Source organism: Microtus oregoni, unplaced genomic scaffold (genome assembly GCF_018167655.1).
Source record: "Microtus oregoni isolate MIOR12 unplaced genomic scaffold, Mior012 000052F_ref0000163, whole genome shotgun sequence".
NCBI classification, from domain to species: domain Eukaryota; kingdom Metazoa; phylum Chordata; class Mammalia; order Rodentia; family Cricetidae; genus Microtus; species Microtus oregoni.
The window spans coordinates 12,288,826-12,315,150 of record NW_024543828.1 but is presented as its reverse complement, the minus strand read 5'-3'; the positions used below and the strand labels follow the sequence as shown (position 1 = coordinate 12,315,150).

The following is a 26,325-nucleotide window of genomic DNA, read 5'->3' as shown; positions in this document are numbered from 1 at the left end:
CCCTACCCAAAAATAGTCATAGTAAAAATAATGTCACAGAAGTGGTTGAAGTATCACAGGCTGGCCAATGTTTCAAAGCCTGAGAAAGCCCGTCTTTACAAAAAGACAGCTTAGTGGAACCGTTCCAGCGGTAGTATCCTTTTTAAGTAGCTACATGCCGAATACAGCTGAGAAAGCGACACATAAACACTGATCAGGAATAGGACTAAGCTAAAGGAATTCGAGCAAGTCTGGCCAGGAACGAAGTTTGCTGCTACTGAAATGTTTTGGTCTTAGCCACTGGCAGGATTGATTGATTGTAGTTAGCACAACGTTTCTGTGCAGCCTGCCTAAACATCTGTTTCTGTACAATTGTTGCTCAATTCTCTCTTCCTTTCGAATCACCATCTTTGAAGCACAAAAGAAAATCCATCCAAACGACCAAACAAATTACCCTTAACGGCTTCCCAATCCTTTAAAGGAGAATCTGTGCTTAAAGAGGGTCATTTACTCCCCGCCCCTTACCTCCAGCAAGGGTTCAAACTTCAGCTCAGAGGCTTGACCCAAGTCCCTCCCCTTACCCTGTCATCTAATGAATATGCAAATTAAACATAATTGGCAGCCAATGGCGTGGGTCCTGGTCACATGGTACTGATGGTAGGTGAGCAGACAGAAGTTGTGTCAGTGCACAGAGAGGGCTCTCAGTCTGGGGCGAGCGCTCTAGTGAGCGTGGACGGATGCTTTGGCAGTAGTCCTGGCAGCGGCAGCGGCAGGCAGTGGTGGTGGCAGAAGAGGGGAAGAGGGACGGCCCCGAGACCTACACACACTCACACTTTCAAGTTCCCTTGGAGGGAGAGGAGTTGGGGCTGCAGAAAGAGGAGGCCAGGAGCGGTCCCATCTATCCCATTCCATCCCCCCCTTCCTCTTGCTCCCTGGCTCTGCGAGAGTTCAGGATTTGGGTAGCCATACGTGGCAGCGAGGGCAAAGGGACCGGGAGAGTGGGGACCAGAACCAAAGGTGTAGTGGAAGATGCCCATCCTGCTGTTCCTCATAGATACGTCCGCCTCCATGAACCAGCGCACTGACCTGGGCACCTCCTACTTGGACATTGCCAAAGGCGCTGTGGAGTTATTCTTGAAGGTAAAAGGAGGGGAGAGGAGAGATGGGGGGTCGCTCCTGCGGGATGGGGGGGTTGGACTGAGGTGCTTCTGTAACGTTTGTATCGCTTCCCCTCGTTTCCTACGCGATCCCTCCGTCATCCCTCGCCCCGCAGCTGCGAGCCCGGGACCCAGCCAGCCGCGGAGATAGGTACATGCTGGTCACCTATGATGAGCCTCCGTACTGCATCAAGGTAAACAGGCCAGCGGGGGAGCGGCGGGCGGGAAGAGTGTGCGCGTCCGCCAGCCTGAGCTGCTGATCCCCTTTTGCCTCCGCCCGTGGCGATTCTGCGTCGCCCTGCGGGACAGGCTTGGGTGCCGGGCGCCAAAGGCCAGGGGGCACAGGGGCGGTCAGAGGCGGCCAGGGGGTCGCAGAGAGGGGCTCGAGAATGGGCAGCCCGTGCAGAGAAGGCACAGGAGGGCCGAGCTCCTAGAGCGACGGCCGCGGAAGATGGCGGACATTTTGCTTTTGTATGAGGCAGCCGGAGGCAGGGTGAGGGCGCTGCTGAGATGGAAAGGAGGGAGGGGAGGAGGCCAAGGAAGGAGGGCTCAAGGCCCTTGGTAAGGCTGTGGCCCCTTCGCCTGGGACTCCGCCCCAACGTGCTCCTAGCCCAGCGCGGGCTTTCCTGCTGCCCGGGCTCCTCCTCTGGACCCTCCTTCCATCCCTCGGCCCGCCCTGCCTGGGCTTCCTCTCCCTCCTCCCGCTCTCGTCCGCTTCTCCTCCACCCCATCTTCCCCTCCTCTTCCTGCCCAGCGCAGGGTGGCACTAGAGCGGGCCTCTGGGAGCTGCTCCTTTGCATTCGAGCCCGTGGACCCCGCCCCCGCCCCTTCTACCCCTCCCGCTCCCCGGCCCCTCCCGCTCCTCCTGCGCCCCCACCCGTTTGGAAATGGTAAGCCTATGCTGCTCCCAGCTCCCAGACCCTGCCTGCTCCTTTCTGCTCTCAGCTCAGTCAGGTTTAGTCCGGCTCTCAGTTACCTTAGCGACCGTTGCTGTTTCATTGGAAATTCCTGCAAAGAAACCACCAAATGTGTGTGTGTGTGGGGGGGGGGTGTCTGCGCAGAACCTTCTTAGGGAACTGGTTTAACAGGGGCCAGAGGTTCAGGGAGCTGGCCTACCTATTTGCATCCGAAATTAGGTTTGCTCTTAGCTGCATAGGGATTTGCCAAGGGCACGATTGGACTCAGAGCAGATGCACTAGTCAAATTCGATGATTTGATTCGCAGGGGCTGACCCTTAGCCTCCGTCGGGTAGTTTTTTGTGTTCCCATAATGAAGAGATAAAGAACGGGTTTGCCTGTAGTGGCTTGATAAGAGGGACTCAAACTGTTAAATCATCCTGCATGAGGATTGAGCTCGCATGTTGAAATTTTAGAAGGTTGTTACCATTATCCCTGATGTCTTTTGCCAGTGCGTGTGTCCTCTCTCTCCATCCCAAATCATCTCAGTAAATTAAGAGGATGTTCAGTCTGGATGTGTTGTAAGCCTTGGTCTAGTGGGTTGTTCTAATGAAAAATACCTCTCAAGGTGAGTAAGTTAGTCAAAGAATATTCTTTCAGACATAATGAAAGCCAAGAGACTTATTTGGTAAGTCTCAGCTTTGATTAAAAGTTTAATTTGTAGGCTCCTCCTAACCCTATTCTGGCTTTATTGCTTTGTTTTCAATTTTTGTTTAGCTACCCCCCCCCCAAATCGAGCTACTAGACATCTTGCAAAATGCCATATGTCTTTAGAAAATGGCAGCTTTCCAGGCCAGTCTGGGCTAACATAATTGCAAGCATAGGGTTGGAGACCTAAGTTTCAGTGACGGAGGGAGCACTTACAAATAGGAAGCTTTGCAAACATTCTGTCGTCACCAGAGAAAAATAAAATCTGATCAGAGTCCGAATGTTTCCATCTTTTGACAACAGTAAGAGCCTATGCCATTTGTAGTGTGCCTATTTGAAGATATACTCAGTAATTTGAAGCAGTGGAGGGGCTAAGCTACAAAACTGTGGACCTATCTTTTTCTTTTTGTTTTATTTGTCAAGACAGGGTTTCTCTAGCTTTGGAGCCTGTCCTGGAACTAGCTCTTGTAGACCAGGCTGGTCTAGAACTCCCTATCTTTTTCTTTAAAGGTACAACTTACTGAGCATTTTGTGAGGCCTCATAACAGTTCCTAAAACAGTTTTGGAGTTATAGGAATGACATGACTGCCTGTCATGGTATTGCATGCCTTTAATCACAGCACTCAGAAGGCAGAGGAAGACAGATCTTTATGAGTTTGAGGCCAGTGTAGTCAGTGTAGTCCACACAGGAAGTTCTAGGTCAGCCATGGTTATATAGTGAGACACTTCGAGAGAGAGAGAGAGAGAGAGAGAGAGAGAGAGAGAGAGAGAGAAAAGAATTACATCACAGTTTACAGTCTTTCCTTCCCTTGAAAGGAATAGACTGTTTTGCTCCACTTTGACAGCCATTCTTGTATCTTGTTAAGTCTAGCAGTGGAATCCCGTGGTCCTACTAGTTTCTTCAGTGTGAGGGACACAACTCAGGCCCTTCTGAGTGCTAGGCAAGTGTTCTGCCCTGAGCTACATTCCCAGCCAGTGTGCTTAGTTATACTCTGCTTTCCCTACTTCTTTTATGTAGTGAATTATACTGAGTTGCCACATACTTTGTTTGTTTTTTGGTTTTTCGAGACAGGGTTTCTCTGTGACTTTGGAGCCTGTCCTGGAACTAGCTCTTGTAGACCAGGCTGGTCTCGAACTCACGGAGATCCACCTGCCTCTGCCTCCCGAGCGCTGGGATTAAAGGCGTACACCACCACCGCCTGGTTTACGATGTACTTTTCAATAGCTGTGTATCTTAGGCACTTGTTTATCAGTATTTGTATATGGAACAGAAGAAATTGTTCAATATTATTTTAGTGAAAATTTCTCTTTAGCTCTTTTTATCCTACCACTTTTCATTTTCATTTTTTGCCTTAAACAAGAAGCATTCTCTGTAGACCAGGCTGGCCTCAAACTCACAGAGATCCCCCCGCCTCTGGCTCCCTAGTGCTGGGATTAAAGGCATGAGCCACCATTGCCCAGCTCTCCTTTGATATCTTTTCCCTGTAGGTCAAATGTGAGAAGATACTTAGTATACTATGTTTAATTATTAATCACTTCATCTTAGTCTTTATGCCTTCCCGAGCCTTTTCAGGGTCTTCATTTTATCCGGGTGAAAGGAAAGGTTAAGAATCTAATAATATTCTTGTCCTTCACCAACATTACTATTGATAAATCATATCTGGGTAAGAGTTTTCTGAATTTCTCTTTTGGACACTACCTCCTGCCTAGCCCACCTCTCTCCTCTGCCTGTAAGAACTTAGCTCTTTTGCTTTTTAGGGTTGTAGCTGGCTTAGAAATTCATAAACCTCAGAGCTTCTGGTGATATTTTCTTTGCAAAGTTCAGTATAGATTTTCACTTGCTAGTGCCTGAGAACCCTGTAGGTCTGTTTTCTCTCACACCTGCTAACAAACAGGTCCTTCTCTGATTGTCAGCAGGCATTTTAGTTCCTCCTTGAAACTTCACTGTTTGCTAGGGGCCGGAGGCCCGTGCAGCAAAGTGATGGTTTGCTAGTGTTTTATTGGTAGCAAATTGTTCTGCAGAATAGATGGAGTGAGTCTTATTTTCACGGTCTCCGAGGCTGCAGAAACAGTGTAACAGTTTACTTCTCAGATCTGGATTATATCCAGCTTTGAATGCCTCCAAATGACTTTTATTCTGCTAGCAGGCCCTCTTCTGTTGCAGCTGTAATAGGCATGAATGGTGCATTTGCTTGGGAGATTTCTTTTTAACAGGCATGCAACTCTTCCCAGTATATCCACTTACAAGCTTTGAGACCAAATCTGTGGGAGAAATTATTGCAAGAGTAGTTTTTCACTAACGTGTGCTGTTGGGTATGTAATATATAGCATTTCACCAAAGACGTAGTAACTTTGCATTGCATACCTCTTGGCACATAGCTGTCGGCTCTTTTAATATTGCTCATACCTGTTCCTTTTGCAGCACTCTGTCTGTGGGTGGAATTAAGCTTGGTTTAGGGACCACATAGAATTGAAAATATCGTGTGTTAAATCTGTGTTAGTGTTGCTTTGTAGACATGTTTCATACATTGTGTTACAAGTATTAACACTATATATATATATATATATATATATATATATAATGTGCAGTATATTTTCAGTGTACATCGCTAGGATACCACTGTTTAGTATTTCGTAATTTCCAGTGTGTCCTTAGAAGAAGAATATAGTACAGGGCTGTAAAAATGTTGTGTGAGGGGTTTTGTGGCATAGTTCTTAATGGTCTTGGCTGAGATTCTGCTGTCTTGTATGTTTTGTTTTGTTATGAATCATAATTTCTGTTTATTCTGTGACCGAGAGAGGCGGGCTTGTCAGAGGCAAGCAAGCCATTAGCCTGAGCTCTCTCCTACTAAAAGTATTCAAAGTGGTTTCATATTGGAAGCTACTTTATTAAAATTATTTTTATTTATAGGAAATTATTTTTAACATAACCCAGAATCGCTTTTCCCGAAATAGTTGAAATACATGTATAAATAGTGGTCAGAAGTATGTTATAAATAAGAGGAGGTAATGTTTCAAAGAAGCCCTCTAAAGCAGTAATTAGAAAACATACCCCATTGAAAAACGTGAGCGACTGTCTTGGGTGTCGCTCTCTAATGCATTGGGTAGCTACTTTTGCGTATTGGTGTCTGCATGCCTTTGTCAATAGGAACTGGAAAGCAGAAGAATTCTGGCCTATAGACTAAGGAAGTAAACTAAAGTTTTTAAGAAATGATACCTGTAACAGACATTTCTTAGGATTTTAAGTAGGTGATTACAGGATCAACTCTTTTTTTTTTTGCGGGGGGAGTCAATATGGAGTTTCTTTGTATAACAGTCCTGGCTGTCCTGGAACTCGCTTTGGAGACCAGGCTGGCCTTAGAATTCAAGAGATCCATTTGCTTCTGACTCTCAAGTGCTGGGATTAAAGACGTGCAGCACCGTGGCCTGCCTAAAGGGGCATCTTTTAAGGGAGTCCTCTATTATGATGACTAAGACTCTGTAGAAATGTTTTTGGGGGTGAAATAGCAGCAACCTAACCTGTGAGAGCCATCTTAGGTAATAATGCAAGACACTTTTCAAACTCAAAATCCCCAAATGCTCAAAAGCAGCACACACTCACTTTGGTGATGAATTGTTGGCCCCATGATTTTGTTTGCCCCTCCCCTTTGGAATAACATCTTTCTCTATGTTGCCCTGGCTACCTGGAAACTCTTTATGCAAGACCAGGCTAGTTTGGAACTCACAGAGATTAGCCTGCCTTTGCCTCCCAGGTGCTGGGATGAACTGTATGTACCACCATGCCTAGCTTGATTTTGGCTTTCTGTCTCACTTTCCTTCCTCACTAGCCATGTGAAACATTTGACAGTAGTTATTGTGAAACAAGAAAAAGAGAGAAAAAGACTTAACTGTAGAAGACTACATCTCTGGCAAAGGTGTAATTTTTAAAACACAGCGTTCAGATTATGGATCAGCTGGAAGATTCTAGGAGAAAATGGTGACATTGTACTAATTCATCTGCATTGTATCCCAAGCCTTTCTTGTGTCCATTCATTGCCAGCACTTGTCACCTGGGTCACTGTGGTAGCTAGTCGTTCTTCCCCTTTATTGCTAAGTTTGTTGGTCTTTAAAGAAAATGAGCTAGTCATTCTCCTATGAGAAATCCGACAGACATTGGACATGGTGGCTCATGCTTGTAATCACAGCCTGACCTACGTATTGATACCTTTTCTCCAAACCCAAACCAAACCCAGCATGGTGGCATACTCCTGTGAATCCAGCATTTGGAAGGCTGAGGCAGAAGGATTTACATGAGCTCTCAGCTGTCTTGGATTGCATAGTGAATTCCAAGATAGCCTGGGCTACAAAGTGAGATACTGTTTCCAAAAACTTGAATAAAATAAGAGAAAAAAAGTGTTTTCAAATCCTTCAGGATTCTATATTAGATGTCAGAATAAAGCACATAAACCTTGAGCTAGATACTAGCAATGGCCTTGATCTGGACCTGTGTTGCTTTTCCAACAGTGTCTCTCCGTTTTCTTCTTTTCAAACCAACCCAGGCTCCAGTCACCAGGAGAAAGGAAGCTCTCGTCCCCAAGCTCACTTAGCTCTCACTTCCATGTCATTGCCCATGTCATTCTCTGTAACTTGGACATATTTCAACTTCATTTAGTTCTGTTTGATCCAGGGTATCGCTAGGTAGCCCAGACTGACTTTGAATTTTGAACAGTCCTCCTGCCTCAGCTTCCTGAGTGCTGAGATTACAGGCTTGAGGCACCTTATTGGGCTCTGTTTTTCTCTCTCTTCTGTCTGCCTCAGCCTCCTGAGTGCTAGAATTAAAGGCATGTCTGCTGCCTGCCACTCCCAGTCAATGTCCACCCTTCAATGTACATTCTCCAAAGTGATCTGGCTCCTCTTTCCCACTCCCTCTCCAGGCACTCTAGCAACTCCCCTTGTGATTCCCTAACTCTGCTCCCTTAATACTTTCTCCTTAGCTGCCTTCTGCATTTAGCACTGTATTACTATATGTGTGTATGTGTGTGTATGTGTGTGGTGTGTGTGTGTGTGTGTGTGTGTGTGTGTGTGGTACGTGGTGCTGTGTTGGTTTTGGAGGTAGAATCCAAGGCTTCATGCATGCTAGGCAAACGTTTTGCTGCCAAGATACATCCACATCTCCTAGCATGTTAACTGTGTTAGTGTTCATCTTGAGCTCCCTAATACGAGCATTTTAAAGGCGTGTATTCGAACACAGGGATATTTGTACCTCTAGTACTAGAGAGGCCCTAGGTCTTAGTAGGTACTCAAACAGGAAAGAATATTTCTGGCAATGTGTATACACAAAAGCCTCCTCCTCCCCTCACCCCCATCTTTGAGACTTCTCTCTAGATAGTAATCACCATTAACAATGCTAATTTCCCCTCACTGCCCGCAGTCCCTCTTTCTTCAGGGAAATGCAACTTTTATCACTGCTGTGATACCATCAAAATGGTGCTTCCCAAGGATGGTCTGACAGTGCCTCCCCACTTCTGCAGTCTCTGCGTGCATTTAGAGTTATTGAACAACCTCTGTGCACCGGGCTTTGTTGTACAGACCTAGGGTAATACCAAGAAACAGCCAGCTCAAGGGGAGAGCGGGAGTCCTAGAGTGCTGGACTCAACCAAAGGGCTGGAGGTGAAGGAGTGAGGGTGTGTAATTCTCTGAGAACTCAGGTGGTCTCATCCGAATTCTGACTCGTGCAGACGGAAGGCATGCGAATTTTAAAAACTGACAAGCGACTGTTTGTATATTTCTCCTGAGAAGAAGGTGTCTGGGGGGGATTTGGAGAAAAGACGGGCAGCTGTGTTGTCTGCCTCTGTTTGCTTAGTATTTCACAGCACTTGTCGAAGCAGGGCCAGCGTGGAGAGGAAGTGGCAAGGTGCTGTCATGCAGGAGGTTTAGTTGAAGTTGCCTGCTTTTCAGTTAGTGCTGGCTACTGGAAAGTATTTGATCTCGGCACTGGGATCGGGGATGCAGGGGCCAGGTGCAGGTAAGAAGGCAAATATTTTCCTTTTCAGTTTGTCTTCGCTTCTGGAAGAGAATCCGAACTGCCGAGAACACAGGGTTCTTAGTTCCATAGTAGCCAAACAAGGCATCTGTTCTATGTCGTGGGGGAGAAATGTGCTTTCTAGGGAAGGGCCAGATTGAAGGGGCCTCTGTGGGGGTGGGGGTGGGATCGGAATAAAGAAAACATAACTCCTTTCATTTAGATCTTTAAACGGGAGTCTCCTGTTCCCTTAGAGATCTAGTCCAAGCCCACGGGTAGTTGTTGGAAGCCTGGTATACTTATCTCTTGACTACAGGGTTGCCTGTGATGGTTGACTTCCCAGAGCTTCCTCCCCAGGAAAGCCTTTTAACCCATAGAGGTCTCTCGGCCATAGAACTATTGTATTTATTCTTCTTTCTTTTGGTAAATGAGTTTGGGTTTCCAGCTTGATTTGTTAAAAACACATCCATTGCTCCACTCCCCCTTTCTTCCTCAGAGCTTTCTGTCAGGGCTTGGCTCTTCCAGTGCTGGGTGAGGATTTGGAAAAGGCTCCAATAGAGACAGCAAGGGGCTGAGATGGCAGAGGCGTCGGCATGTCTTTTTCAAATATGCCAGCTAGTCCTACTTTTTACAGTGGCTTATGTGTTTTTCTGTTGGCCTTGTTCTCATTGGCATAGGCCACCCTGGTGCATGTGTGGAGGTCAGAAGGTGTTGGGTCTCCCCTTCCACTGTGTGGAGGCAGGGGTAGGACTGTGGTCGGCAGGCTGGGAATAAGTATTGACCCATGTCAGTGGCCCAAGATTTTATATTTTTCTGTTGTTCAGCATAGCGTCCACAAGCCATGTGATTGCTGAGCCCTTCAAAAGGGATGGTTTATAAGTGTGCTGGACAATGCAAATATATTTTTCTTCTATTTTTTGTTAAATAAATTCCATAATAATCCAGTTATTTTTTTCTTTTTTGGTGTGTGTCTCAGTGTGTGTATGTATGTGTGTGTGTTCTTACCATGTTGCTTAGGCTGGCCTCGAACCCCTGGGATCAAGTGATTTTTCCTGCTGCTAACTACCTGTTTAGAGGCCTTTAGAGACTGATGTATAGGCACATATCACCATCCTTAGCTTTCACTTTTTTTAAAAAAAAAAAGTGGCTGCCTGGAAATATAAAGTGACGTACATGACTTACACTGCATTTCCGTGAGCAGGGCCGCTCTGTCCTTTTTCTGAATGTAGTTTCTGGTGTTCAGGCCCTGGAAATTGTTCTGAAGGGGAGGATCCTTTCTCTCAGAGTCCTGTTTAAAATGAACACCATCATAAAGGCCTCATTTATACATGAAAGGTTGTCTTACAGTTCAGAGTTGACGGCTCGATAACCCTCAGCCCTGGGGCAAAATATGAAAGCATCCTATTCTTGGCTGTACCAAAAGCTAGTTTGGTTGCTTAGGTTTTTGGATGCAGTTGCTGACCCAACTGGTTGGGTTAGAATTTTTTTCCTGGGCTAAGTATAATGTAGTACACATGTGAACGAATCTAACTGTGATAATTCAGGATTCCATTTGCAACATGTTTTCGTTGGTGTCACTAAACGTTTCAGGCTTTCAGTGCTGTTAAAGTATTTATTAAGGTCTTTACTGTGCCCCTTATTAGAGTTCCCTAGCTACTTGGCTTCAGATTCCCCGGGAAAAGTATGATAAAGAATCCACTTTTCAGCTCAGCATAGTGCAAACCTAAAAAACCAAAGGGAGCTTGAATTGTTTTCTCACGGAGGTTTTAATGCTCCTTGCACAGCCCTGTCTTCTCATGGGAAGTCATCAGAGGTCTGAAAGGGGAGTGATTCCTAGTGGTGGGGTGGTCCACCTGGCAAGAAAGTACCTAGGAGTTTTGCCTCCTGGGGATTCGACTTCCTAATGGGGTTTCCAGGGCCATCTGATTGCATTGTTTCTATAAAGGCTCCAATTTGAAGGATAAATGTGTAATTATGAGCCCGCAAGTACAGATAAGCCTGCTAATAACATGCAAAAGATGTGGGAGGAGCTAGAGTGGGGCTCAGTGCTGGATTAATTGAGTGTGTGAGGCCCGGCACTAGAAGGAAGAGTTTAGAGCCAAGGTTTAGGTCCTCCTAAATCCTATCTTATGGTCAAATGTGTTGTTTAGACCGTATGGCATGCCATATAGTTTAGATATGAATTGACTTGTATCTGCTTCCTTGGAAAAGTGAGCACTCAAACTCTTGCTTTCTAATAATAGCAGCTGATGCCTACTGAGCAAGGCTTATATACAGGGCAGTTTGCCAGTGAATATAAGGTGTTTATTTAGTTTATCTCCCCTGTCAGCCTGTGTCAAAGGTATTATTATCAGCACTTAGTTGATAAGTCAGAGACGTTTATCTGGGGCCCAGAGAGGCTAGGCAACACAGCTGATAGCCGCGTGCCTCCAGTCCAGAGACTCTTCTAAGATGATAGAGCGTAGGAACCACCCAGCCAGGGGAAATGACTGCGGCAAATGTTATTTTTATTGGCTGGCTGGTTGGCTACTTCTAGGTGACTATTAGTGTACATATTCTGCCTTTGCTATCTCCCAGCTGGACCCCTCTTTAGCACAGATGTGGAGTCATTCGGATGCAGAGCGGATGGAGCTTGAGATAGGGTACATTATGTCTATTCTGGCAAGTGGGGAAGCTGAGGAGGCCCGGTAAGAACAGCAGCAGGTTGGCAAACTGGCTTACTCAGAGATGGCTAGAAATGACTGTTTCTTTGCTTTACCAGTAATGATAAACATTACTGTTGTGAGGGAAGAAAAGCATTTAGTGCCCTCCACAGAAGACGCTTGGTAGACGTCTTCTAATCTGTAACCTGTAGTTGAAGCAGGATTTTTGTTGTTGTTTTGCTTTTAAAATTTATTTAGTTATTATGGATACAGCTTCTGCCTGCATGTATGCCTGCACACTAGAAGAGGGCACCAGATCTCATTACAGATGGTTGTGAGCCACCATGTGGGTGCTGGGAATTGATCTCAGGACTTCTGGGAAAAGCAGCCAGTGCTCTTAGCCTCTGAACCATCTCTCTCCAACCCCAGACACTTGTCACTCTGCCTCCCCTGCTGGTCCTCCTTTCATCCAGATCTCCCATGCTCCTCAAAGCGTGCACCAGACACAGCTCTCTCTTACTTATTTAGATGACCTGCAATGGAGAGGAGGGTTTCAAAGAAGAACCAACGTGGCAGAATGACCACTGAGGTCTTGACTGGGAAAACACTACATGCAGACTTTTGTGGTAGTGTGCCACAGGCTCACAGAAAAAGCAGAGCTTTGTATAAATTCTCCTGATTCTACAATTCGTTACTACTTGCCATGTTTTAATTCAGCGGTTCTCAACCTGTGGGTCTCAGCCCCTTGGGCAGAGAGGGGGCGAGGGGGGCAGCAGTGAGTTCACTGGGCTCGTTTATCAGATATCCTGCATATCAGATATTTATATTGATTCATAATAGTAGCAAAATTACGGTTATGAAGTAGCAATGAAAATAATGTTAGGGTTGGAGGTCAGCACAGCATGAGGAACTGTATTAAAGGGTCACAGCATCGGGAACCACTGTTCTAATTACTCACATCCTGCCCCTTGGCTTGAATAACCAGGTAAACTTAGTACCCACAGCCAAACTCTGGGATGTGAATGCTCTTGAACAAAAGACTCAGCAGTTTTATTTGTGCAGCCAAGAAATACTACTGTTGAGAAAATATGGTTTATTAAAGCCTTAGGGTTTCTTTCCTTTAGAACTACTTGGGCAGGGCTGATGAGATTTTATTGGGCAAAACCACTGACGTCACAGGCCTGGCAACCTGAGTGTGAGCCTCAGAAGCCACTGAAGGTGGAGGGAAAGAACTGACTTCACAAAGTTGTCCTCTGACCTCTGCATTTGTACCGGGTCACATGGTCTCACACACATGCACAGTAATAAGAAATACAAATTAAAAAAGAATGCCTTGGGGGCTGGAGAGATGGCTCAGTGGTTAGAGCACTGCCTGCTCTTCCAAAGGTCCTGAGTTCAATTCCCAGCAACCACATGGTGGCTCACAGCCATCTGTAATGGGGTCTGGTGCCCTCTTCATACACACAGACAGAATATTGTATACATAATAAATAAATAAATAAATAAATAAATAAATAAATATTACAAAAAAAGAATGCCTTGGGCTTTTGCATTACTTCCCAAGGAGTTTACTAATGTTTCTTCCCCTTGCCCTTAGCTAAATTTAAAAGTAGCTGCCTCTTCTTTCCAGAAACTTGTCACTTCCTCTAGTCTGCTTCTCTGCTTTTCTATCTTAGCTCCTAAGTTTTTTCTTTGTGGAATGAATGCATCCTGCTCTTTCTTTCTTTCTTTCTTTCTTTCCTTCCTTTCTTCCTTCCTTTCTTTCTGTTTTTTTTTTTTGTAGACCTGGCTGACTTTGAACTCACAGTTCAAAGTCAGCCAGGTCTCCTCCTGAGTGCTGGAATTAAAGGCACGCGCCACCACCGCCTGGCGAACATCCTGCACTTTTCATAGTTTCAGCCATTCTGTCTGTACGGATGCTTCCCACTTTCTGTTTTTCACCCAGGTCTCTCAGCTGACTCTGATATGTCTTCCGTCACGGGTAGAGCATCCACAGATCTAAACCTTCTGTACTCCCACTTTTTAATCACTTAGGATTGACAGCAAACCGTGATGCAGCTTTGATTCTTTCTTTCCATCTTTTTTCCTGTGACCTAGCTGGCATCCCTTTGAAATACCTCCTACACGCCTGTCTTAAACTAGGTTTTGCTGTCATTACTTCAGTCCAAGCGCTCAATGTTTGAATGCTTTGAACATTATACCAACCGTCGGATTGGTCCACCAGGGGCCTCCCATGGTCCTTCTCTCCACTCACACCGAATGTTAGCTTTCTTTTAGATTTCATTTCATCACATCACCCTCCCCAAGAACCTTCAAAGACTCTCCATGCCTACAGGGTCACGTCTAGCTTGCTTGGTTTTTTAGAGCTCCCTGGTAACTGCTCCGTGTGTCTGTCTATAAATTTATACGTCACCATTTTGGGTCTAACACGCAGCCAGAACATCTCTTAGACCTGCTGAGTGTGATTTGCCCCTCTGCTCACAACTCTTAGCTTCTCACTTAACAAAGGAGCTAGAGATTCACAGCCAGGCAACTGGAGGCCTGGGGTGGGGGAGGGAGAGGGAAGGAAGTGAACTGAAAGTATCCCATTAAGGGTGTGACTTGGGGGGGGATGATGTGACAAAAGGTGCTTTTAAACTGCTCTTCTAATGATGGGGGAGAGAGGCTGCTGAGGGAATGGGGGAGGGAGTGGAGTATGACCTGTAATGGTTTGTTAGCCTGAACCAGACCAAGATGGTTTGCTTTATATTGGCCCCCGAAGTTGCCTAGAAGCACATTTGTTTAGTGAGAAGCCCCAGTCTCTGCATTTCTGTCTCCATGGAAGAGAGCCTGCATAACTAGGCAATAGACTGTGGGATTCTTGGGACAGTATCAAACATTTAATTCAGCCATGGCATTGGACGGTAAGGAATCCCTTCTGCCTATTTCTCAAACAGGGATGCCAGTGATGCACAAAGCAGATCTTTCATTCCCATGAGAACTTTTCCACAGGTATATTAACGCTGTAAATTTCATTTTTTTTTGAGATAGCCTCTCTCTATAGTCCTGACTGTCCTGGAACTTGCTACCCAGACAAGGCTGGCCTTGAACACAGAGATACTAACCTACCCCTCCCTTCCAGGTGCTAGACTTAAGTGTGCCACCATGCCCTGCGTAAACTGCATTTCAATGTGATGCTTTTACATTATATGTTAAAAGTAGATTCAGTACCTAGGTATCTTTATATAAAGCAAATTTCAAAACCTGGCCATAGTACATCCGGCCTGGAAAGCAACGTTTTCCACTGCCACGATTTCCTGCAGTTCGTGCCATTTTAGTCGTGTGAACATTGCTGGGCGGGAAGGCATGAGACCTAGGTTTTTAACTTGAGTCTGCTACTAATTACACCCATGATCCCTGGGCAAGTCACTTAACCTTTTATGGTGTCAGTTTTTTCATCTGTTAAATGAAAGGATCTGACTGGATTATTTCCATGGTTCCTTCCTGAGAAGGCCTGGAGAAAACTGTAGGACTGGATGGCAGGAAATGGAGTAATTGAGGAATTCCAGGTGATTTAGAAATTACTTGAAGTTTTGGAAAGTAGCTCCTTGGGGTGCTTAATGTGTTCCACTGCACACTTGTTTAAGTTGGCAAGTGGCACCCCAATTTATACTGTTTCTGTTTGCTGCTACAAAGTTTGGTTTTCACACGACTCCTATCAACGATTACTTCAGAATCCAGGTGGTGAAGGTCGATTGAACAGACTCGTTTTCTTTTTATGTGTGGATTTTCAACAATGAAGACATGTTGCTTTTATTTTGTGCAAATCAGTTTATAACTTTTTTGTTATATATTTAAAAACAAGTAGTCCATTGGGAAGAGATGATGTGTAATATTATAAAGTCATAAATGACCGTTCTGTTCTGGGCAGCTGTTTTGTTATGTTTGCTCAGTCTCATTCCTGACCATGTGTGTTTTCCCCTAGGCCATTGTGCATTTTTATTATGTATATGTGTTCCATAAAAATGTCACTGTAGCTAGGCTGGATGTCACATAATTGGCTTTCTAGTAGTCAGAAGGCTAAGGCATATGGATTGTGAGTTTGAAACTAGCCTGAGCTATATAGTGAGACTCCTTGGAAAACAAGTCTAATATTGAAAGCAATATTGAAACAAAAGTACATGCAATTTGCACAGTAGTTTTTAAAAATGTTTACTGATTTGTTTCTTTGTGTGTGTGTGTGTGTGTGTGTTTGTGTATCTAAGTGCAACTGCCCACAGAGGTCAAAAGAGGGTGCTCGATCTCCTCAGCTGGAGTTGCAAGGGGTTGTGAGCTACCTGATGTGAGTTCTGGGAACCAAATTCACATCCTCTTCCCAAGACAGGGTTTCTCTGTGTAACAGCCCTGGCTGTACTGGAACTCGCTTTGTAGATAAGGCTGGCCTCGAATTCACAGAGATCCTCTGCCTGCTGAGTGCTGGGATTAAAGGTGAGTGCCGCCGCCATCTGTTTTTTTTTTTTTGTCTTGTCTGAAGCACGTGGATGGACATCAGTAGTCGTACCCATGAAATGATAGCATTCTGTGTTCTCAAGCAGAGAAGTCATTTAGTGAATTAGAATGAACTTTTCACATTTTAGCAAGTTCGAAGACACAGAGGCCGTCAAGAAGTAATTCAAACAAAAAGGAATCCAAGAGAATTGCACAGTCCGTCCTTAAACAAGTATGTTGTAAGAAAGAGCTATACTAATCAAAGAGTAACCAAATGCACTCTTTGAGCCTCCTAAAAGTATCAGTACCTTGAGTCAAATGCAAGAGCCAAAGACTGCTTCTCTGTGACTTTGAGGCTAGCTTCTTCTACATAGCAGGTTCCAGGCTAAAATCGAATAAGAAAAAAAAATGAAAATCTTCACAAAGAAAACCAAGTTAAATAGCTCAGTGTTGAAGGAAATAATGTGTCACAGAGGGTGGCAGAATGTCACGTGAAATGAGACTTTTAGGAGGAGGTAGGTTCACAAAGTGACAATTCCGTTCTCGTGATGATCTTGTGTCTTCCCAATATGGGCTTCCTAAGTTTAACACCTCCCTTCATGGGTAGCTTAGATGAAAACAATTCAAGTGGCTATTTTAGTGATTTCAGCTGCCATGGTGTTCAGTTATCGATACATCTCCTATATAGAGACTGGAGTCCAAAAACAGTTCTGGGTCTGTCTAGAAACTTCATGCGCTTCAGAAGCTGAGGCTGGAGGACTGCCATGAGTTTAAGACCAGCCCACTCTATATATTGAGTTCCAGAGCAGTTTGGGCTATAGAATGAGACCCTGCCTCATAAAAAAAAGCTAAAAGTGGAGCTGGAGAAATGACTCAGCAATTTAAGAGTACTTGTTGCTGTTACAGAGGACCAGAGTTCAGTTCCCAGCACTCACAGGGCAGCTCCCAACCATCTGTGTAACTCCAGTTCTAAGGGATCTGAAGCCCTCTTCTGGCCTCCCTGGACACCACATGTGCATATGGTACCCTACACACCAGCACGCAAAACATGAATAAGATGAAACAAATCATTTTCCTTTTGGGTTTATCGAGACAGCGTTTCTTTGTGTAGCTTCTGGAACTTGTTCTGTAGATCAGGCTGGCCTCGAATTAACAGAGATCCGCCTGCCTCTGCCTCCCGAATGAGCGCTGGGATTAATGGCACATGCTGCCATCACCAAGTGCAAATCAATATTTTTACAAAAAGGACTTTGAACGCCCCCGAAAACAAACCAAAACAAGCCCCCAAAGTGGGGGTGTGTGAGTGGAGAATTGAAGTGTTAGAATCTATTTTAATGATGAGGAGAAAATTCTTGACACTGAAAGTTGAAGTATTTGGCATAAAGCTAAGGGCAGGGACCAAGAGAGAATCCATTTGTCTTCTGGAGAGAGAAGGTTGCTTGGAGAAGCTGGGCAGATCATTTTTTACATCAATCCATCCTTCTCATCAGTTCACTGACACCGAAACTGTTCGTGATGACAAAGATGATATAATATCAAATTGAAGAAGAAAGTGAATTGGTTAAAAAATACTGTTGCAATTGATTTACTCCAATTGTCTGGGTTGCTGCAGAGCAGCTTTCCCTAAACTTATGGAGAGCAGATGGAAAAAAGGAAAACTGTTTATCTTTCAACAAGAGAATTGATGGCCCTGCTATATTTAGACTCTGTGGCTTTAACTTGGGACATCTGGGAAAATACTCAAATCCGTTAATCATCTAGTTTGTAACCATCTACAAAGACGCACAAAGTCTAGAATAGCTCTTTAGCATACCCTTGTGAAGAACAAATACTAGCAGGCTGATTTCATTTCCTTTCATGCAAAACAAAATGTGCGCCTAGGAGGGAAAGCACCGTGTATTGTCTCCCTGGTGTCAACAGCAGCTCTTGTTGTTCGGTCTCTATGAAGGGCTCCCCTCAGCTGGGGAGTCTTGGACCGGACCAGCAGGAGAATGTCAAGATAGGTTGAGGAACGAATGTGCCCCCACATGAGTCAGTGCCGTGGCCCAGCATTAAGCTGGGGGTCATTGGAAGCTGTGCTATTCTAGAGAGATCACTGCCTGCTGTGTGACAGAACTGTAACACGTAAGGGTTTTTTCTTCTCTCTGAAAAGTTTCACTGCGGGTACCTTTCAATAGCTAACCATACTAGAGAATCTCAATAATCTATTTTTATCTTTATAGCTGCTCAGTTTACGCACAGTCTGTAAGGGACACTTCCTACATGGACATTTAAGTGTAGCTGGCTTAACAATCTTTATACATTACTTTGGATGGGAATGTTAACAGTGTTGATTAAACTTATGAATTATGCTAAGTCAAGCAAGGTCACCGATATTTTGGAAAAGGCTTACAAATGACCTTTAGAAATGGAACAGACGCTTTGAGACAGGGCTCTAATGCCACTCCCTCATCCCTCCCCTTCAAGCACAGTTGATCTTCTAACTCCTTCACTTGGTTATACTTGCTGGCATGGTTTAACAGAGGGCAGAGTTCCTCTATTACAAACAACGCTACCTGAGAGAAATGGACTCTGAGAAGTGGGATGCAGTTCTGGATGGGGAGATTTGAGGGTGGGAGGTGAAGGCTGGTAAATGTTTCTTTTTCCTCCTCCATTCGAAGCCAGTAGAGAAGTAGACACAAGAACCAGTGAGAGTCCCTTGGTTGTTTGTTTTTGAGACAGGGTCTGGCTAGCCTCCAGCTAAGTGTCCTCTTGCCTCAGCCTTCCCAAGTGCGGGGATTACAGACATCAGCCATGACAATCAGCTCTGAGTTCTAAGTAACACCTTTATTCCTGATTCAAATATTACATAATGATACCCCCTCCCCTGTTGTTCTGTTTAGGACTCCCTCATAAGTATATCATATCAGAGAACAAAGAAGGCAATTAAAAGAGGCTTTAGCATATCTGGGAAAGACAGTACTGGTTGCTGGGTGGTAAACCCAGCAGTTAGGTTAGAAGGCAGAGAAGATGTCGGTGAGAAACCTCTTAGGCTTTCCAACTCTAAGGAGATTCTCTCTGCTGTGTACTGGTGTAACTGGGAATAGGTGGCTAGTGACCAGTCAGGCAGAGCTGAGAACAGAACCGAGGTCACTGATATGCAGAAATTTTCTATTGATATAAAAAGATATTTTGAGTTGGCTATGCAAATTTAAATTAAATGCCTAAATTAGCATACTTTATAAGACAGCAGGTATTTTCCTTCTATTGGTCAGTTTTACTTAAATGATTATTATAAGACATAGAACTATAGGGTTAATAAATGTTTATAAGGATTGTTATGGGGCGTGATATTATTGGATATGAAAATCAGAAGGGATGTTAGTTTTTTTGTTTTGTTTTTTGTTTTTTATTTAAGACAGGGTCTCACTGTGTAGCCCTGGCTGGCCGGGAATTCTCTGTGTAGACCAGACTGACTTCAGACTCACTGCCTAGATGTCTCTTCCTCTCGAGTGCTGGGGTTAAAGGCGTGTATTATCATGCCTGGCTTAGCAGTGGTTTTATAGCCCTTTCATTTCTTGGATGAAGAAACAGTGCCCCAGACACTTATTCTGGACCATGCCAGGTTAGTCAATGACAGGCTAGACCAAGGTCATATACTTTTGAATTTACTGCCCCCACCTCAAGTGTTATGTACTTAGCCATTAGGGAAAATGAAATTTGAAAACTCTACTAACCCTGAACTTAGAAGTTCATCTAGCAGAGCCTGTCTATGGGGTCGCATATAGAATATGTGAAAGAGTATGTAGTGGCTTCTATGGAGGGAGATGCTCTAAGGTTAGGCTGTCTTGCTTCAAATCCTGGCTTAGCCTGGATGAACCTCAGTGTCTTCATCTAGAAAATGGACATAATGATACCACTCACTGGCCGGGCGGTGGTGGCGCACGCCTTTAATTCCAGCACTCGAAAGGCAGAGGCAGGTGGATCTCTGTGAGTTGGAGGCCAGCCTGGTCTACAAGAGCTAGTTCCAGGACAGGCTCCAAAGCTACAGAGAAACCCTGTCTCGAAAAAAAAATAATAATACCACTTGCCTTGTGTGTGCTTCTGAGGCTAAGCTAAGAATGATATGTATATATGTATCATATTCTACACTTTGCATTTGTGTGTTTCTAGAGAATAAATACTGGTAAATATTATCTGCCATTATCCACTGTAATTATCTCTGAGACAACTTTAAAACTTGATCTGTGAAGACTAGGAATTCTTAATTTTGGATTTCATCATCCCAGGTTACTTCTTTACCCGAAGCCTCCGTTCTCTAGGTCTCCCAGGATAGGAACGCTGTGGTCCTCTTCCTTCCCCTTTTAGGCCTGGCCTCCATTACTGAGTCATGGCTTGTGCATTTGGTATGGTTTTTCAATTTACTCTGCCTCTATCCTGTTCTGCTTCTGTCCCTGATTGTGCCAGGCCTGGATTGCTATATAGTTTCTTTTTCTGACTTCCATTTTCCTTTCCTTTGGTCTGTTTTGGTTGTTGCTACCAGACTGGTCTTTCAGAGGCATTGTTTTATCTGGTTTCTCCTGGCCCTGCAACCTGTAATGACTCCATTGTTTGTTCTCTCAAAGGCCAGTCCTTATGTCTGACCTCCAAGTCCCTGGCAGATCGTCGGTGACCAAAAGTAATAATACATTGCCTGCCGTATAAAATTTAAAATAGTCAAGTAGCAGCATTTAAAAAAAATCCCTTTGTGGTGGCATGTACATTTAGTTCTAACACTTGGGAGGCTAAGACAGAAAGAACAGGAGCTTACCTGGATTATATTAGACTATGTCCTATTAGCTTTGCTAGTACATTTGAAAATATTTTATTCTTCAATTACATAAACGTGTGTCTATATGTGGATATGTGCCTATGAGCCCATATGCCCTCAGAAGCCAGAGGGGGACGAGCCTGCGGAGCTGGAGTTACAGGTGGTTGTGCACATGGCTGTTGGAATCCAGCTTGTATCCTCTACAAAAGCAGTATGCGCTCCTAACCACTGAGTCATTTCTCCAACCCTTTATTAGTTTATTTTAACCGAATGTGTCTCAGAGGGTATCATTTTAATACAATCAGCATAAAATGAATACTGAGATTTTGCATTATTTGCTGGCGGAGGCGCTGTTCTCAAAACCGCGTGTGTAGAGCTGGGGAAGTAAGTCTGTGGTAGATTCCTTGCCTGGCATGGGAAGATCCCTGGGTTCTGACCGCGACACCACGCAAAGCTCCTATATGGATTCCGTTCTTATGCCACATCTTGATTTTGACTCTGCGCATTTCAAGTGCTCCATAGAGTAGCCACATGAGGCTCTACTTGTCATCATTGCTCCTTCCACAAAAAAGAACCAAATCTCACCTCTTCCTTGCTTGTTTGAACAAAATAGAATGATAATGTACCTATTTGGGTGGATTGTTCTGAGCCATTATGAAGCATGAATGTACTTTGTAAGCATAGTTCTGCAAGAATATGGAAGTGCTGGGCAGTGGTGGAGCACACCTTTAATCCCAGCACTCGGGAAACAGGCAGGTGGATCTCTGTGAGTTTGAGGCCAGCCTGGTTTGCAGAGTGAGTTTCAGGACAGCAAGCTCCAAAGCTATAGAGAAACCCAGTCTTGAAAAACCATATATATAATTTCACACAAGAGTAGAATGTCTTAGAAGTAGAGTCATTTGAAAGAAATGCCTGGTTGGGGATACAGCTTGGTGGTATACTGCTTGTCTAGCATGCATGATGCCATAGGTTCAGTTCCCAGTCCAGATAAAAGAAACATTAGGGGTTGTGGCTCAGTGGTAGAGTGTGGACTTAGTATTCAAGAGACCCGAGTTTGAATATCTGTACTTTGAAAAGAAAAAGACACATTAGCTGTCCTGGATTGAACTGTAAAAGCTATAACCTCGAGCAATGAATGGAGAATATTAACATGTACTTTCTCCTGCTGTTTCTTTATAATGGCTTTTTAGAAAGGAATTAGTTATATTGTTAGTGTTTTCTAAATTTTAAAATTCTTATCTTCTAGCCCTTCTTCTTTATGGAAAACAGATATAGGGCCATTTACTTTTTTTTTTTCTTGAAGTAGGATCCAGGCAGCTATCAAGAAACCCCTTGCTTTCAACACATTGTAGCACTCAAGTATGAAATGACATTAAAATTTTTTCATATTGTTCAATTCAATATAAAGGCTAAAAATTGACCTAAAACAGATGTTAGATATTTAGACATTGAAACCATTTGTACAATGCTTTCAAGCTGTGCTATGGAAGGAAATGTTAAGGAGTAAGTATCCCGACAAATAGGTGTGTGAGTGGTAAAAGCAGGAGGCGTGCAATTTTTTAAGTGCCAGAGAGTTGGTCCCCTCTGTCAACTCCTTTCTTAACCCGCTGCTGGTGATCAAACCCAGTGCCTCGTGCAAGCTAGGCGAACAGTACCATGGCCCTACATCCCTGTTGGTTTGTCTCCCTATTTTGTTTCTTGTTTGACTGTTTTTGAGACAAGCCCTCAGTTTGTAGATTAAGCTGGCTTCAAGCTTTCAGCCCTGCCTCAGTCTCCTGAGTGCTGAATTACAACGGTGCACTAGTAAGCCCAGCTGCCCATTGAAATTGGTAATAGCTATTGGTTTATTTATGTATTTAGCCGTGTACCTGCGGGGCGGGATGTGAGCATGCCACAGAGTACGTGTAGAGGTCAAAGGGCAGCTTTTAGGAGGTGTTTCTCACCCCACCATGTGGGTCTTAAAGATTAGACTCAGGTCATCGGGCTTGGCAGAAGGTGCCTTTAGCAGCAGAGCCTTCCCCCTCCCATATTTTGTTTATTTATTCATTTGTGTGTGTGTGTGTGTGTGTGTGTGTGTGTGTGTCATGGCACGCATACGCAGGTAATAGGACAACGTCGGTCGTGGGACTTGAGCTCAAGCCGCGAGGCTTGATGGCAAACACTTTTCCTCTCAGAGCCATCTTGCTCCCTCCTTTTGAGCTAAGTCCAGCTTGGCCTTTGGTTTCATTTGTAGTCTGGCTGCACTGTCTCCTCCATATGAGTGCTGGGCTTCTAAAGCATGTCCTACCACATTGGACAATATTGGTGAGTTTTGAAATGATTTCCAAATTAGGACAGTCATTTCTCTTTAGTCACGCCTGTCCTCTGGCCTTTTCCGAGTTCAACACTCAATATAGGTAGAAAGGTAAATTTGTAGTGTTACTAAGACTACTGACTGAAATAAAGATTCCATTGTTCGTGTTTTCCCAAGCTGGAAACCCAAACCTAACGCATGACATCTTTGCTCTCATCCATCCCAGTAAATTCAGCACTGAATCCGTCCAACTCCACCACCTCTTGAAGTCCTTCACTAGTCTGTGATCCCCTCTCCTCCTCGCCGCCCTAGCCCAGGCTGCCGCCCTGGCTCAGGCTTTCCTCACTTCTGCTCTTAGCTGCTGCAACAGCCTCCAAACCAGTTTTCCTGCCTCAAGTTCCAGTCTTCCCTCCACCCCTCAATTTAGTCTCCAGCTCCTAGCAGACCGATCTTGCTAAAATGCAGATCTGATCAAACCACTCCCCTAATTAAAAAGAACACTGAGTTCCTCTTCCCAGGGCTGCAGATGCAATCCAAAGTCCTGAGTGTGCTGTGCAAAGCATTTAATAGTCAGAGCCCAAATTATCCCATTAGCCTTGACTTCAGCCGTATAGCCTCTCCAGAGCACTAATAATGTTATTAGTGCTTCTCCAGCAAGATCATCCTTTTAAGAACTGTTCTCTTCTTTTGATGGTCCTTTCGACTTCTCACATCAATGAGACATGTCATCTTCAGGCTTGTCCTAATGTCCTTTTTTCCCTTCACACTGTGCTCATTTGTTCTTTTAGCTTCTGTGTCTTATTGTGCTTTCAGAGACGATGAGACTAGAACAGTGTTTGCTGTAGTTGTATTGATAATGGGCATTATGACTTTAGCTAAATAGTAAATATAAATTACCGGGTTCATCCCTGTATTGCTTCCTCTTTGTGACTAACTGTGACTGCCCTGGTTAGTGTAACTTCAGGGTTCAGCTTATCATCCTTGTCCTCGGTATCCTCCAGACACAAGTGACTGACATTTGCTCTTCCATGTGGCCAGGCTGCGCCATCTGCATTCACCTTCGCTGACACACTCCTCTGTGACTTACTAAAAGCTGCCACCGCCGTCTTTTGACTTCTCTTCTTGGACTTCACTGTTGCTTTGTTTTATAGTCACTGCTGACCGGGCAGTACAATCCTTTCCTTCCTCCAATTCTGCCGACTAATTAATCACAGCAACAGTTGACTGTTGACCTTGAGGTTTTGGCTCTCTGCTGCTATTTATAGCTTTTGGGGGTGTCTAGAAGCCGTTACTTCATTGCAAAACCTTTTCTTTTCCTTCTTATTCTAGATTCGGGACTTTCTGAATCTTTAATTGTGCCAACGGGATTGTCTCCCAATAAATATGGCTGTTTTATTTATTTGCCGATCGATTGGTTTTTAACTATGTGTGTTTATGTGTGCTTGCTTGTCTGTACATGTGCCACACATGTGTGCAGGTGCCCCCAGAAACCAGAAGAGGATGTTGGTCTCTAGGAACTGGAGTTACAGTGAGCTGATAGCCCCCCAGTATATGTGCTGGGAACCAAACCTGAGTTTTCTGCAGGAGCAGCAGGTGCTCTTAATCACTGAGCCATCTCTCAAGCCACTCTATGTGTATAGTTCTGTACTGTCATTTAAAAGGGAAGCTTGCTCAAGAAGAGTATTAGTTATCACAATTCCGGTAGCTCAGACCCTCAATGACCTCCCCCTCCATCAAAGACAGTGCATTTACTAAATAATTGGTGCTTACTCTGCCCTTACCCCAGGCTTGAGATGAGGGGGTTGATGTGTGTCAGTAGGTTTGGCTGAGCCTCAATATAGATTACCTTCTTGAAACAAAGCCCTCCTGCTTGTTATCATGAATGAATGTATTGTTTGCTTGACTTCTTGCTTTTGATCATTAAAGTTAGTAGAACTTTTGCAAAGTGACTGCTTACTTTGCTTCCACTTGAATAGTTGAGATATATAATGGAATTAGTTTAAAGAGGGATTAATTTGTCAGAGGCTTGATACTGTGTTATTTAGTCCTTATTTGCGCTCTATCTTAATGGTTGCATAATTGAGGATTTCTTTGTCAATGTTTGCTTTTCAGGCTGGTTGAAAGGAAAATCATGCCACATTCATGAACGAACTGAAAAATCTTCAGGCTTCTGGACTGACCACTCTTGGTCAGGCTCTAAGATCCTCATTCGATTTGCTAAATCTCAATAGATTAATATCTGGAATAGACAATTATGGACAGGTAACAATTTTTGAGTGAGTACAGCTAATTTATTTTGATGACTTAGGGTACGAGTGCAAAATTTAGGCAAGACTTGTGCTATCTGTAGTGTCAACCAAAAAGAGGTTCATGCGCCTTTTAGATGTACATTTCATAAGAATCACAAAGCAAATGCAACTTTTTTGGTTCCTTTTTTTTCTTCATTTTTCTTTTGCCCTGGCTGTCCTGAAACTTGCTGGGTAGACCAGGTTGGTCTCGCACTCACAGAAAACCACCCGCCTCTGCCTCCTGAGTGCTGGGCTTAAAGGTGTGCGCCACCACAGCCCAGCCCCGGTCAACTTTTTTTGGTTCTTAAACATCAACTCATCAATAGATTTTATAATAAATACAATTTCTTGTCATTTGATCATCAGAAATCTGAGACTATGCTCAGGTGCTGCAAAATGCTGGAAGGTGTCAGATGGAGACAGACTCTTCTGTCTCTACTTCTCCCTTCCTCCCTGCACACCCCAGACCTAATATAAGACTTTTAAAGCTCTAGATAAAAGAAGAGGTCAGCGAAGCACTTGCTGCTGCCACCTTTGTTCTTTTCTATCCTAAACGCTCTGCTCAGTATATCCCCAGACATGAAGTCCAGGCTGCAGAGCCTATACCACAGGTGTCCCCTAATCTGTGCCAAGATTTGAACTCAGGTGAATGGGTTGACGGGTATGGGTGAGGCTTTTATTTCTTATTTATCAAGGAAAACGTTGTAATGTTTGAGGGATCATTGGCCAGGCAACTGTCTTAGTACAGTTGTATGGCATTACCCGGCTCTAACGCTTTCTAAATGTGTTTTAGGGGAGAAATCCGTTTTTCTTGGAGCCGTCTATTTTAATTACCATCACAGATGGAAACAAGCTAACAAGTACTTCTAGCGTTCAAGAAGAGGTGAGATATAATTTTTTTTAATTTTATCTAAATAGCACAGAACATAGAGCTATTTCTGTGGGAGGCATGTATTTCCAGTTAAGAATAAAGTTTGCCCAAATCTATCTTGGTACTCCTTGAGAGATGGCTTAATTCTATAGCATTCCATGAAAGCAAAGTGAACCCTTTAACTCTTAACTCTTTCTTCTTCTTTTTTTTTTTTGTACGGGTTGTTATGATGAA

At 44.1% G+C, this 26,325-nt stretch overlaps 1 pseudogene; it reads left to right on the top strand.

Moving 5' to 3' along the window:
- The first annotated feature begins 899 nt into the window (after positions 1-899).
- The window catches only part of LOC121437515, a 53,134-nt pseudogene continuing 27,708 nt past the window's right edge, over positions 900-26,325 (top strand).